The sequence below is a fragment of the Neodiprion pinetum genome, chromosome 1 (genome assembly GCF_021155775.2).
Source record: "Neodiprion pinetum isolate iyNeoPine1 chromosome 1, iyNeoPine1.2, whole genome shotgun sequence".
Taxonomy (NCBI): domain Eukaryota; kingdom Metazoa; phylum Arthropoda; class Insecta; order Hymenoptera; family Diprionidae; genus Neodiprion; species Neodiprion pinetum.
In genome coordinates this window covers 25,642,749-25,658,255 of record NC_060232.1, presented here as the reverse complement: position 1 = coordinate 25,658,255, position 15,507 = coordinate 25,642,749, and the positions used below count along the sequence as shown (strand labels likewise).

General features: G+C 39.4%; 1 protein-coding gene across 3 annotated transcripts in view; it reads right to left on the bottom strand.

Annotated features, from left to right (window-relative positions):
* Positions 1 to 15,507, bottom strand: part of LOC124224818 (beta-1,4-N-acetylgalactosaminyltransferase bre-4) — a 97,372-nt gene that overhangs the window by 43,594 nt on the left and 38,271 nt on the right. The window contains exon 1 of one of the 3 annotated variants that reach the window (XM_046637040.2): positions 8,826 to 9,024. The exons of the other annotated variants lie outside the window; for them this stretch is intronic. The gene's annotated coding sequence lies outside the window, so the exon portion shown is untranslated. Of the gene's footprint in view, positions 1 to 8,825; positions 9,025 to 15,507 lie in introns of those variants that run through there. 3 annotated transcript variants of the gene reach the window in all.

Below are 15,507 nucleotides of genomic sequence, written 5' to 3'. Positions count from 1 at the left end.
AAACTTGACGAACAAACACAAAGCAAACTGACCGAGTGAGTTCGTATTTTCAGAAATTGAACTCGTTAATGCCTTTAATGAAACCGAAATGAGGCTCTGCAAGGTAATGGTATCGTCTATGCCGTGAGTACACGTGTAATGTACCTACCATGTAATTTTCATCGTGACGAATTTGTGAGTTTATTCGAGAAGGTGGGCATTGGAACCATTTGGGAAAAGTACCTGGGTACGAGTCATATTTTATAATACATCTATAAATTATTCGGAAATGTTGACAGACTGGTGAAAAGCTCACCGGTTACACCTTGTAGATGTTCGTGTGTTTGTTCACTCCGTCGTGTTGCATGTTTCGACGAATTTTATAACTTATTTGATCACAATTAAAATGCAAAAACGGCTTAACAGCTTCACTCTATACACAATTTGAACAAAAACATTTCAACACATTTTTATATTTGAGGCAGAAATAAAGAAATGGAAAGGATTCTACGAAATCGTAACAGTAAATTTGTAAAATTCATGCAGTTTCTTTATTTCTGCGTAAAATGAAAATGTCTTCAAGTGTTTTTGTTCAGAGTTATGAATAGAACGGGGCGGTTTACCCCTTCTTTTGCCTTTCATATACGTGAACTTTGATATTGGAGATATATATATATATATATATATATATATATATAGACATACGTCATCGTCGAAATCGACCGTGGCACTACCTTAATTGCAATATATATTCATTTGAGAAACAAAAACAATTTATTAACTCATTTCAGAACAATGTTTGAACACACAGAAACAGGTAATAAATTACACAAGAAAATAAAAACAATTCCTAAGTCAAATAATTTCATTAAACGAATTCCCATACCCATTTCAGTTGAATTTGATTGAATATAATGGATTGATTAGCATCAGCGCACTTGTGGTTTCGTTTAATTAGAATGATAAACAGAATTATTGCCATGGTGGCTATTCAAATAATTTGAATTTGTTGAATACAATGAATTTTCATCCAGTCAATTCAATAGTATATAACCGACTAACGATAAACTGATACTTACTGGTAAAAAAAAAAAAAAAAAAAACATTAAATACATGGTAACATAATTCGAATTAATCAAATAATCATCTAATAGCCATTTATACAGTTATAACCGAAAACACTGTTTTACTAAATCGAGTTACAAAATTATTAATTCAAACACCAAAGTTGGGGCGAATTAAACCTAACATTGTTAAACCAAGTAACTAAATGACTGCATATTATGTCAGTATACAAAACCGAAGCAGCTACTATTCGATTTGCATTTAAGACCATGGCGTAATATCGTTTAATTGTAAGAGCAAGATTTCCAATTTCCATTCACCATGCAAAGCGTATGAATATTTCATACTAATCGTATCTAAATACTCAAAGTCAACAAACTTATAGACGTTTTGAATTATTCACGTTGGCATTTATTTGTAAGATGTATTACACAGGCACGACTCACGTGCAGACAACACGATGAGGTATCGAACCTTCGAATCGGAGACCGCTATAAAATGTACATTGATTGTAACATAAAATCGGAGTGTATAAAGCTAGCAAAAAGCTCGTTTCCTCGTGAGTTTAGCCCAGGCTATTTGAAAATACATGTACAGTACGGTGCGGGATACGAAGTCGACCATTTCGGCCACTCGAATTGTTAACTGGATTACCGCATGAGCAAGCCATGATTAAATGAAAACGGGAGAGAAGGTTGAGTGGGTCGGGGCTATTCAACGTCGGAACAAACACACTTTCGTGATATCGGGGAGAGGATCCAATTTCGAAAAGCAGACAATCGCTTTCGCCAGACACACGCGGGTCAATTCGCATCACTGAAGAACCCGAGATCTCGTATTTACGTATCTGGGTCGTCCTGACAATGAATGATAAGCCTGCAGAGAGAAAATCACCGCGGATACATACCTGCAAATCGCACAGTTGGTTTATATTTCACTAAGGCGCGATGGGAAAACCGATCGGCTGATCGATTATTATTCACAATCAAAGCTGACCGAAGTAGGCGACAATTGTTTCAACGATTGTTGGTAGAAAGAAAAAGAAGAAAAAAAAAATAAAAAAAATGCAAATCGTACACTTCGCTACGACTTGATTCATTAGCGCGGATGATATTATATATTTAGAAGTTGAAATAGATTAACGTTGTACGAAGATATTCGAAAATTCAGTAAGCGGGGAAGGAAGTTTTTTCTTTTCCGTATCTTTTTTTTTTTTTTTGCTTCTTAATTTTTGTGTTGGGACAGAGATTGTATAACGTCGTTGTGCAAAAATACCGCGAAATATACAAGACAGAGGTTGAATAAATACCTGTATGTATTATCCAGCCGCGTCGGAGTATAAACACAATTATTATAATTTCATTTGATACCAGCGATACGGGGGAAAGATCAACCTGCTGGAAGGCGCGGTGAAACAGAAGAAGAAAATTGGAAGCGCGCCAAGGTAGAAAAATACTTAAATCAATGGCTATGTAGGGTACTCATCGTCATGGAGACCGTCGTCAGAATTTCGCACGATTTTCGGAATTCTCCATCCGTACAAGAAGTTCGCGATATTTGTAGGTTAGAAAAAGGTAATAAGAAAGAATAAAAGCCGGTCGTCGATAAGTTTCGAACGATAAATTAGTTTGCGATGATCTAGTTGAAGAAGAAAAAGAAGAAGTTGTGGAGGCTTATCGAAGGTGGACGCCAAGGAAAAACGTCGGTGCCAAAAACGATTAGACAAAGTTGGATAATACTTGACGAGGGTGTTTCAACCTGGTGAAAATACGGTGAAAATTTTTGCCTCAATTCTGAGTATATAGAAATTCACCACCACCAACATCTCTCTATAATTTACCGAACAGTTAAAACATTTCGAAAGGTTCCAAAAGCTGCGAACAGTAGGGTACGAGGTTCAATTAAGGTTCTTGGTGCGGACGCGGAGACAGTGACGGGGCCAATTTATTGGGGCTATTTCGTGGGTCTCGACCCCCCCCCCCCCCCCCCCCCCCCCACCTCACAAGCCCTTCGAAACTACCGAACCCTAAATGAAACATGCGACCAGCTGACCTGTAGTTCAGATAGCAATAAAATATAAAGGTATAAATAACGCGTTGCGAAAGTATTGTTTAAGGACGGTGGTAAAAGTAAAAACGACAAAGAACGAATCGTACGCGCGCGATGTCATAAAAAAATATATCAGTACAGCCGCAAGAAAGATCCGGATTTATGTGATGTTTTGAATTGAGAAAAATTTTGAAGCAAGAAAATACAAGTTGTCAATACAGTACGTTTTAATTTTTACGGTTATTGAAACATTAAATCTGTGTGTTTAGTTGACATTTTTTTTCCCCCACTAAACAAGGTCTTCGCGTCGATTTATTTTTGCATCAAGATCAAATCATCGCATACCGGTTACAAGAAAATAGAGCATCGGTGACTGTGATCTGGAAGGATGGTATGAACTTTCTGATTAAATACGGACGCAAACCTCGAATCGTTTTCGTTTTTCACACAGCAGAATATTTTTCGATCTCGGTGAAAAGCGATGACACTTGACGACTGCCACGGTAAGCATCGAACTGAAAGAAATTTCTCTCGGTGTGCGGTGCGCATCGCTTACCGTCGATGAAGCCGAATGAGATATATAACCGTGGTTTGTCCGTCCGTTTCGATCAGCGGAAGTCGAGGAAACGCCTCCCTCGCTTCCCTCCACCAACAGCGCTCGTCGCTATCTGATTTCCAGTCATTCAGTCACCATTTTGTGCCGTTGAATCCGTATCAGAGATCGTTGAGCTGCACGAATAGCGAGGAGGGTGCACGGTTTCATTTTCCGGGTTTTCTTCGCCCTCTTTATTCCACAGTAGAATCGAACGAAAATGTAGTGTCACCAAGGATCGAGTCCTGCGGGGTGTGGGTATGAAGAATAACGGACGAATCGATTTTCCGTCACGACGAAGAGGAGGAAGGAAGGAAAACGGTGCGGGCTTTTATCGGACTTTTTACCTGACTGCAAGAGCCGACAAGCCGCGACACACGTGCGTCGATGATTGATAAGCGGGAGTCAGAAACCGCCATGTGTCCGATACAGAGTTTATCGCCAATGACACTGCCAGGAATGGGACGTGAACTATTACAGGGAACCAACTTCAAACTGTCCGGATAGAACGGGAACCGGACGGAGCTGAAGGATGTCACGGATAACGAACCGGATGCTGAACGTTATCGCTTCTCCGAAATATAGGCTACGACGATTCGTTGCGTTAGCATGAATGTGAATGGAATTTTGAAAGGCGAGCTGATGCTCGAAGCGAAAGAGATCAGCTAGGTAATGTGAAACAATGATTTCAATTATAGGGGCAATTAGGTTGACGGACTACAGAATTAGAAATGATTGTATAAAATTTGTTGAACACGCAGACATGATTGGCTATCATTGGTCTAAGTAATATTGTTGGCCATTTTTTTAACGGCTTATTTCCTTCTTTTCGAAATTTTGATTTCGACGGTGTAACCGATTTATTATTCTCAACGTAGGCGCGAAAATCTGCCCAACGTCTAAATACCGAAAATCTCTTTTTTGATCAAATTTGTTTGAAACGACAAGCTCGTTGATTTTAATATAGGACGTAAATTATTGAATGCCCAGAGGCGTTTCATAATTATGCTACCGTTTGAGGGGGGGCAACATTTTAAATATATGTATGTAACAGAGAGTGACGATGAATTTGAAAATGAAACGCGAAGTTAAGGTTAGTAATGTTATTGGAACTAATAACGGTGCACTTTTATAGAAAATCTCATTATTTCGCAATTTTAGGATTGTTTGTAAAATAGTAAAGCGTAATTAGGGAAAACGTGGTCGTATTTTCATATAATGAAACGTTCACAATGTTCCGTTCCCCGTTTGTAAAATTGAACGGTTAGTCGACAACACACCGTAAATTTGTAATACGATTTTCATTAGCTTACCGGTAGTCTGGAATTGAGTCCGATCCAAAAACCAGACTTGCAATCGTTTTCCTGAGTGAGTAAAAAAAAAACAACAAGTCATTGAGAAGACGACGATTAATATATCTTGTTTAACTTGAGAAACTCGTAACGCGTGTCCCTGAAGCGTCGTTTTAAATTACGTCGTTATTTAACGCCAAACTATAATATATTACGAAAAAGTCAATTGCCTGACAAGAATAATGGTACCTGGTACCCTTGGAGCAAATAATTGCCAACGAACCGTTGTGCAAATGCAGATTGAGAAATCATGTCAAACTGTTTTTATGCCCCATTTCCATTAACCCGAGTGATTCTATTAAACCTGATTTGGTTATCCGTAAAAATCGATAGATCATTGAATCCCTCGTATATCAAACAGGGCTGAGATCTGCTGTTCAGTTAAACAAACGAAACCCAAAGAAGAGAATCAGTTGCGAACTCATTTTATTCCTCGGATAATCTGTCATTATTTCAGGAATTATTAATTTTATCCAAAAGGTATATAAATTTGAAAAATATTTAATGCGGGACCGGATTACACCGGACAAGAATTTAAACAATGTATCGATCCGAATCGCGGTCTTGTATATTATTGTAAACGCCTCTTTTTTGCAAACTCATCATTTTCCATACGCGTCACGTCCAACGCCTACAGCACCATAAAATTCTGACAGGCAGGTATATATATATATAGCTATGCATATTGGACAAACGTTTACGGATGTTATTTTCACCAAAGCAGCTCAACGCTCGTGAAAAATAAAGGGCGGAAAACGAGAGAGCAGATTTGAGACATAAATATCAAGCCAATTTATCAACTTTACGGTACCTCGTCTAAAAGTCCCGCAGCGATATACTGTACCTACTGTAATGAAAGTATCTAAAGATGAAAAAATATCTACGAAGTTGAAATTGTCTTGTGCAAAGAACGCCAAGCTTACGACCAGTTGACTGGAACTGGTATATAAATATATAACCAATAATTAACGTAAATTTGTGCAAAAATAGGTAAATCCTCAAAGTATAAAATACAAAATATACAAGGTCAACTTTACACCTATTTCTCGATTACAAATACATTGCCAGGCTGATACTTTCACATTAAATATCCTCTCCGCGACGTGTCAACTTGTTTCTGTTGCTATCATACTTATGTTAATGGGACAGATTAATTTTCTACGCAAGAGTAGCGACATTAAAATTTATCGTAAAATTTTTAATGGATATAATATGGGTAATACGTAATATATAATACGATTATTTGTCAAGTGTAATTAATTTCTACAAATCTACAAGCAGCATTCAATCCGGTTTACGATTTGCCATATTCCCGAAATTACCAAGGACACGTAGGCATTTCAGTTTCCATCACTACGTAATAAAATATACAGTCAAAAGTAAAAGTTGAATATTTATGATTAAATGCCTATAAAAACAAAATCTTGTTTCTTTTTCCCCCCGAGCTTGACGTACGAATTTTTGTTAGCTCAATTTTGCGCAACGGATATAATTTGCATGCGGAAAGTATTTTATTGCCGCTGACAAACTCGACGGGAATGTGAATCGTTATAAATGACATATATGGCAGGTAAAACAGAGAGCGAAAATACCCTGAATAATCAGTCGATTGTGTAGCAGAGATTTGCTAGCGAGAGTAAATACCTATTCGGTGCAATTCAAAATTCTCAGGCAACGTCAAAGACTCTGAATTAGAATAATTTTACTCAATTGTCTACCGATTTAATCTTTACCCGGATATGGTTAAACGATTTGAAATCACACGCGTTCGTCTTAAACCCAACGATAATGTGCTTAAAAAGACACACGCGTTAAATTTTATTTTATCAGGCAATTTCGAAGGGTCGTATTATTAATTCGTACGATAAGCGTCGGCCGAGATTTGAATAGGAGTAATTTTCAGCCCAAAGTGGCTAATCGCAGGTTCTTCGTGTGAGAGTGAGTCACGCTCGTTGCGTCGCTGCGACGTTATCGACTCCATTAATTGAATGAGATGTATAATAACGTCGGCCTTGTTTACACGTGACGTTATGCTACCGAATTTCGTTCCTCAACGGCAGGCCACAAAATTAAAACCCATGCAAAAACAGTAAAATGACTACAAGCGGGACGCAAATTGTTTATCGTCTCACACCGACGATTTATAGTTCGCTTAGCTATATTTCAACGTTTCGGAAATTGATAGACTAAAAATTTTACAATATTAGTTCGCGTCGCGTAATAACGAGAAGTTGTACGTATCCTCTTGAAATTTTGCGACCCAGTTGTTTTTGTCTGCAGCATATATGTGCTCGAATATTGGCTAGTGAAATATGACGAAAGATTGTGCAAAATATATGCGAAAGTATCCTCAGTTCTAAAATATGTATATGCATAAGTTGGCACGTTTTTTTTTTTTGCATTACCGTGCTTAAAAAGAAACGTTCCACCCATTTTCTACTATACCGTCATTCAACGTCACTCGGATGCTCTGATGCCTGCACAGAATCATGATATACAGAGATTCGTGAATGAGTCCTTTGAGGTTTTGAAGATTAAAGTATCCGCGTGAATGGCACGGAATGAATGAGAATAAGTAAAGAAAGAAAAAGGAAGAGGATTTTGGTAGTTCAATCTGCACTTTTGTCTCAATCCCCAGACCTGATCCTCGCTTTCATCCCTCCGGAGCTTTCACCATTTCGAGACATTTTAACGGGAACTTAACGGAAGAGCTTCGAGAAATTACTACGCAGCTACTTTCAAAGGAAGACTAATTAACTCGGGACACAAAAAAGAGGCACAATTAGTAAAATCTTGTAGGAAACTGAATGATAATCACTCGCGCGGACAAGTTTTTTTAATGGCTGAAGCTCGTTAACGTAGAAACGAAGGATTGCCTTTCGCTAATTTAGTACATAATGTACTAATAAATAATGTAAAATACCTGCACGGTATAGGCGGGAAACGTGAAAACGAGTCTTGAAAAATACAGTTTCATTTGCATCAAAACTTTCCAGACCACGGATTTGCTCGGTTAACAAAAGTCTGCTTAACGTGAATTACAGTTACCATTACCATGCCATACACATTGACGGCAAACAAGAAGGCCGGCACACGCTTTTAGATTCTAATGTATTATATTTTGTACAGAGTTTACAGTGCTTAAGCCAGGTAATTTTAGGGAAAACAGGGAAAAGCTTTGTGAAAATAAGGGGTTATTAGGGCTCCAATATTTTTTCACAGTACCGACGAGATAGAGCAAAATTATATACACACTAGGATGTTCCTTATTTCGGTCGTTTTGAACTTTTTTCACTTACACCCCAAAAATATGTCTTTATTGCAGAAAAAACATCCTCTGTAAGCGTAATAATTTCCGGAAAATATTAAACACGTGTCGGAGATCGAACGAAATTCTGAGTGTAACGTACATTGAAATTTTAGAGGTTTTTTGATTATTAAAAATTTTTTTTTACAGAGTATTAACTAAAATGAGCTGAAAGAATCAATTTTTAGAAAAAAAGTAATTGACTGGTAAAAATGAGTAGTTTTTAGGGGGAAATTGACTGCTTTTTAGGATACATTTACGGGGAAAGGCTCAGTTTTAGAGTGCTTATAATAGGGGAAGAAAAAAAATAGGATACTTTAAGGAAAATAGGGGAGTCACTGTCTAGACGAAGGAAATACGTAAATAGTGACAAAGACGATTACACAATTGATTTTGAAAAAAAGGAAGCGAAGAAAATACGTTTTTCGAATCAAGCATTGACGCGGGAACAATTATTGATCTGCAATGCTCAACGACTCACTTTGTTGCCCGCGACTCAACGCCGTTAATAGATTAGATACTGCAATTAAATTAAATTTAATTGCCGTTACGTCTGCTCAGCTTCGCGCTCCCTGGAGGGTTACGCCTCCTCTGAGTAATCGAGAGGAAAATCCGTTTGAGTTTAGATTCGTCCCTATTAATGCATGCGCCGAAGCCAACGTCACTTGCACGCTCATAATTGCTATCGACGAATCGCGGAATTGCAATTGATGAACAACAGTTCCACAGGTTCACACATTCGATTCACCCCGCACAAAAAGCGCACGATAAGCCGGAGGTACTTATGGATGCCAAACGATACGCCACGTGTACATCACCCGGAAGTTTCCTCCGAACGAAAAAAATGCTCGTCTTCTTTGAGACAATTTTAAAAATCCACTGGTCGACGGTCTAATTACAGCCAGATATAATTAAGAGGTGAAAGTTCAAGCCATCGGAACTTCGTTATCTAGAAAAACACGCAACGCGTCCGCAAGATAGGAGAGCCAACGTTCTGTCGTCTGGTCTAGGACCGGTATTGGACTGCGGTCAGTTCGAACAGCGAAACGATGACGACGTGACCTCGCATCGCAACCTATTAATAGGCGCCGGGCCAAACGCGATCTCTTCATAGTCTGGAAAATAGTCGAGAGCCGGCCAGCTAATCGTGTAAAAAACGTCGGAGCGTAAAATAGTCGTGAAGAACTGATGCGGAATATTCTACCGACCCATGCACGACATTGGCGAAAAATAAAGCGCTTTTGCAATGAAACGGAGGGTTGTACTTTGAGGAAATTTCAGGGACGAGTTTGTGCAAATTTTCAGAATACAATAATGCTGAGGCTATAACAATTGTTTCAACTTCGCGTGTTATTACCAAATTTGAATAATTTAATCACTCAATTTCGCTCGGCTCAAACGGCACGAAGCGTACGATTCAAGTTTAGCGTTAAGTTGGTTCTGAACTTGTTATATTCTTGGATATTGAAATACCGCCTTGCGGACGGAATAACTCAATTTTCATGAAATTATTTCCCTCGACGGTTAAAATTCTGACGTTTCAAATGCTGTATAAATATCAATTCACACCGTGTTGACTTCAATGGTTTCAGGGTACAGGAACGAATTTCCTTTGAGATTCGTGTCGTGGACGGATGGAGTACGTTTTCCATGTCAAAAGAAAAGTATTTCAATATTGGCAATACCTTTGTCGAAATTCTCCTGAATTACGAAAAAACACGTTCGCGTCTAGTGAAGAGCTGTCAAATAACCTGATCAATTCTTTGAACGTGTGGTGCAAGTTCCTAAAAAAATTCGGATAGTCATCCCATACCAATGTATCACTGTATCCGCTGACCATGCGCAACAATCTGCAAAGTGCGAGATAAATTATTCACAAGAGCATTCGAGTGGCAGGTTGTGTTCAACTTAATTTCTGATCCGTTTGGCAAAGTGTCTGATTTCGGAGATTATGAAAAAAAAAAAAAAAACAGCGGGTTTTGAGCAGTTTATAATAATATGGATTGGATACTGAAAATTTTCACGTATCGTTTCTGCGACTGCTAATTTTCTCCGTGAAGTTGAAGTTAGTAAGGTTAGCGTAACGAATCATTTGGGAAAAGATCAAAAGTCATTATTGCTCAATTTTAGAATGACTTTCAAAGAGTCAGCTTTTCAAAATAAGAGTATGCTTCGTTTATCGCAGTTTTCGGAAATTGCTAAAGGCGCGAAGTAACGATTTTTCCTAAACATGCATCGTCAAAGTGACGCTACTAAATTAATCATAATTTTCATCTTTCTCCTCTATGATTGTTAACTTTTCAGAGACCATCGTTGCACTGAAACGGTTTCGGACTCGAATCATCTGAGTTACTGGCGTTTCTCTTCGCATGCGCCAATATACCTGTAACAATACTAATTGATCTAGGAATATCAATTAATCTAGTTGGTATTCTCCTTTGCAAGGCAGGGAACTCGGTGTGGAAGATATGCTGTAATTATGTGCATAATGGTTTACATCGTTCAATTGTATAAATGAAAACGGGATACCGGGTGTTCGATGAAATTATGCTCTCTTCAGGCATCTGGGAGAATAATAAAGGGCGGTCTGTCACTATTACATAAAGGCAGGAAGTGCCAGGAACTATATACGAGTGTAATCTACGAGCTGATTTCGCTGCCTCTCGCATGCTCGTTGGTTCGTCAAAGCGAACGTTAAAGTTTGAAAGACAAATCCGTCGTCTCTTTGTGTGGTGTTAAATTGGAACAGTTGGAGACCTAAATCTCGGTAAAAATCACGGTTTCTACTTTTGCAATTTGCAAAACGTCGATTTTATTATAACTCTCAATTTCTACGTCTAAGAATAATGCGAAATGTGAAACTTGAATCGCTGGCCCCTCCTGTCTAATAGCGGCAGTCAGTTATCTCCTCGACTACATGTAGGTGACTGCGTATTTTCACAATCAGTAATTGAATCCGCTTCGTACGCGTGTTCTTAATGTTTTAGCTACAAATTGCCATTCGCAAAGACTAACTACATCCTTCTTAGAAAATTGATCGTGCCGCCGAGTCTTCGTTCCAGCAAATAAGACGTATGTGCCTAGATACGTACCCTGGAACCAAGGAGGCATAAATTTTGCGGAAAAGCCCCAACGTATAGGTACATACGTTACGGAATGAAACGGGGCGTCTAATATGCATAAATGTATGAAACGGGCAACGGTACACCCTGTAATTCATGCTCGATTGTACGTCGTCAGCATTCTCGAGTCTGCACTGCGACGAAGCTGATTGCGAGGGCACAGATCGCCCCTGGCTTTAACGAAATCATATATCCTGCGCGTGGATTCGACTGGGTGTGTATAACAACGTCTGCGGTCACGGGAAATCCAAACCTCCGACTAGCTTCGGAGTGCTGACCGCGTGTTTGAAGACTCCTGAGTACACGCAAAATTTTAACCAATCCAGATTCACCCATTGGACGGACATGCGTGTGAGGACCGTATGAGTGATCAATACGAGATCAAGCTTCGCATTAGTTACACCGTAATTTCAAGGTGCCGAAACGCGTTTTCCAAATCGTTCATGGAGTGAAATTTTGCACACGCCCCGGGTATCACCTTATCGATTGGTGTTGAGTGGCGAAAAGCTTCCGAGTTTTAAAGCTGGGGTAAAAATCGCGAGGATTTAAGCGGTAGCTCAACGCAACGGAGACTATTTCCGTTTTTATTTTCATGCAACGGCTCGACTGGGGAATAAACAATGGTAAATGCACCGGTAGCACCTTGTACAAGGAGAACACGGGTCACGGTTGAAATTTCACGAGCGGTAATAAACTAGGTTTATTCTTTCCTCGAGAGGAGTAAAGTGACGGGTTTACTGCAGAAGGCAAGAGTGCCAACGCTGCCGTCAGCTGCCTCGAAAATTGCTGGTCATTTGAACATACGTAGAAACAGGTGCTGCAGCGAATGATGAATCGAATACTATATTCTATTACACAGTGACCCACTCAGGGGGTAAAACAGGAAGGTGACATGATTTGATCTTAATTCTGTATTCGGCACATGCGGAAACTAAAATTGTAGACTTCGATAAGCATCATTATTCGTGGTTTATATTTTTTCACCGATCTGAAATCGATAAAGATATTGGCTTGAAAAGGTTAAAGAATATCGCAGCTAAATCCTTACTGAGTACCTACACTATATGCTATATTTCTCGGGTTTCATTTGGTTCTCTGTAGCAGCACGTTTTTGCTATGGAACAGATTATACTGGGACAAACTCTTGAAACTTGAAAATCAACTGCGCATGCGCGAAATACTCAATCTCATTGGTCGGCATAATTTTTGTCTGCGACGCAGAGGGCCAACTTACACAAAATGTGTACCTTTGAATTTTCAAAGAGCATATGAGCGTTGAATTCCGACCGTTATTTGAAGAATCAACTATCCGATCCAATAACAAATGCTTCCCAAACCTTTCCGAGCCGCTACCTCAATTATTTGAGATTCTAACCTCGAAAATTCGTATCAACTACACCGCCGCCAGAAACAGTTCGACAACTGAAAACTCGGGATGGCCAGCCTGCGCGAACCGCCGACAAAACTCGCGCATGCGCGGTTGATTTTCAAGTTTCAAGAGATTGTCCCGGTATAGCGAAAACAAACAGCAGTAATAGGAATGGATTGTAACCTAGCATTATAGAAATTTGCTCCCCAACTCACGATACGTTCAACCAAGGCGCAGACAAACGTTTTACCGTATCTTCAAATTTATCGTCACGATGACGGTCAAGGATTTCGCTACTGTACAAGAACGGCCAATCCTGTATACATACAACACCTCGTTGGTAGTGATAATTGAGATTCAGTGAGCTTGCCGTTTTTCGGATTCCCCCCCACGTATTTTTCTCGCGTAATCCCAACTCCTTTCTCGTTACCCCGTTGTAATCACTATGGCGATTTTATCTCGGGTAGTCGGAGAACTAGCGGCCTTGAAATAGGCTATTTCATGGCTCGTTTCCCGCTTTTGTGGTCCATTCGACGAGCGGAGAAGCCTCGTCTCCTCATCGGTTGGATGCTGCTTCAATCCAATCTGATGCTCGCTAGATGTACAGGGTGCAGGGTTGAGAAACGGCCGCGTCGTCAACGGGTGCAATCTCTGTTTCACGTGTAGGGTACCGGCGCATCCACTTATAATCAATTTCAATTTTCCCCGTTAAAACGGGGAGAAAAGGGGTATTGAGGGTAATTTGACTAAACGATGGTATCCCGCGTTGGCTTCCTTTTCTTTTAATCATACGTTATACGTTTGAATTGCATTTGCTTTCTCTCTCTTTATCGCACGATTGACTATTTCGAAAATATGCAGGGTTAGAAGGAGGTGAGATTTGATACGAGATTGAAGCTAGTAACGTTATTGTAACGAGGGATGTTTAGGAAGCATCGTTACTTCGCGCCTTTAGGATTGTCTGAAAAGTAAATCGTAACAAACAAACAACATACTCGTAACTTGAAACGCCAACTTCTTGAAAGTCATCTTAAACATGCGCGATAATGAAGTTTTCTCTAATGTTTCGTTAGGTTAACGTTACTGACTTAAGCCTTGTGAATTGACGTCTGTATGGAATTACCGAAGATTGAGCCTCCCACGTGTATCGTACATTTGTTTATTTCTCGCTCAGGGTAATTTTGCATGGCGGGTTAGCTTTTGTGAATATGCATGAACGGGGAATTAATTAGCGACAGGATATTCGCGGAGAAACAGCGCGTGGTTAAATCTGCAGGGACAAATTTTGTGCGTGCAAAACTTTGATGCTCGTTTTCTGGAAAGTTAAATAACGTTCCAACGTACGATTTGCAGACTCATATGCGAACCCTGGCTTTTTCGAGGGGTTGGAAACAACGGGGTATTCAAAAAAGGATTATACCCTTTTGGGAAAACAGACGGTAAATGTTAGGAAATTCTGTGATGGGTTTCACGAAGATTAAAAAAAAAAATTTCACGTTAACAAAACATTCAAAACAATATTCGTTTTTCACAGCAAGATTCAAAGATTATTTTTGCAACATAACATTCAAGTTGATATAATAAAGTGAGATATTATGGATTCTTTGGTCTTTAAATCACTCTTTGGACCATCAAGCAGGCTGCCAAGTATATAAATATATACATACTTGACTGCTACTTCTATTCTTTCAACCATAAAGCGCCAAAATTATAAAGAAAATTCCTAAGACCAGTGCATTTATTGGTCAGCTATTTTTGTTGCAAATTTGCAAAAAAAAAAAAAAAAAAAACAAAACAAATAACACAAACAAACAAGGTGAGTCCTAAGATAATGAACAAGTATAACCAATATCATCAATTTACAAGGTTAAATACGATTTCACGGCTGCAAACTCCGGACGTTGGATGACTAATTAAGCGTAAAGGCGTAGATAATATGAAGACTTTATCCGGTCCATGCAGGTATAAATCGAATCCATTAGCGGACCATGATAACGGGACAAAAACTGGGACAACGGGCGTAGTTTTACACTCGGTTGGTTGAGCAGTGAAGCCTGCTGAGGTTAGGACTAGTTCGACCGAGTCGCGTTTTGTTGTCGCGTTGTTGAATCGTTCGTATGTCACTCGAAGTTTGGGAGAGTATCACTACTTGTAATTCTCAGAAGAGAGAGGGGCCGAGGAATAGAAAGAGAAGGATGGGGAAAGAGAGAGCGGAGAGAATGTGAATGCGAACAAGAAACCAGGCGCAGCCTAATCGCCGCTATATTTTCAGTACCAATTTTACTCTAGGAAAGCCAACCACTCCCGAACTTTGGCTACCTTCCAAGGATTGATGATCTGTTTACTTACTTTTATTTTATCTTACCGGTCAACTTAAAGGTGACCTTGCATCAGGCGTGTGGCAAAATGTTTTACTGATGTACTTATTTATGCATCGTGCTGTGCTGACGGTGCCAAGCTTCTTGTCTATCGAAACGTAGAGTCCAGCTTCAATGGATATGGCAAGAATTATTTAACTTTTAACAATGCAATCGGATGTGTACCTCATTCCGCCATATCGGATAAGGCATTTTTAATTTTAAGCTTTTAAACATTTTTTTAAAAACAAATCAGAGTGAAGGTAAACATGTGTGTGCTGTTCTTTTGCTCGTGTAACTTCACACGCCTGAAAG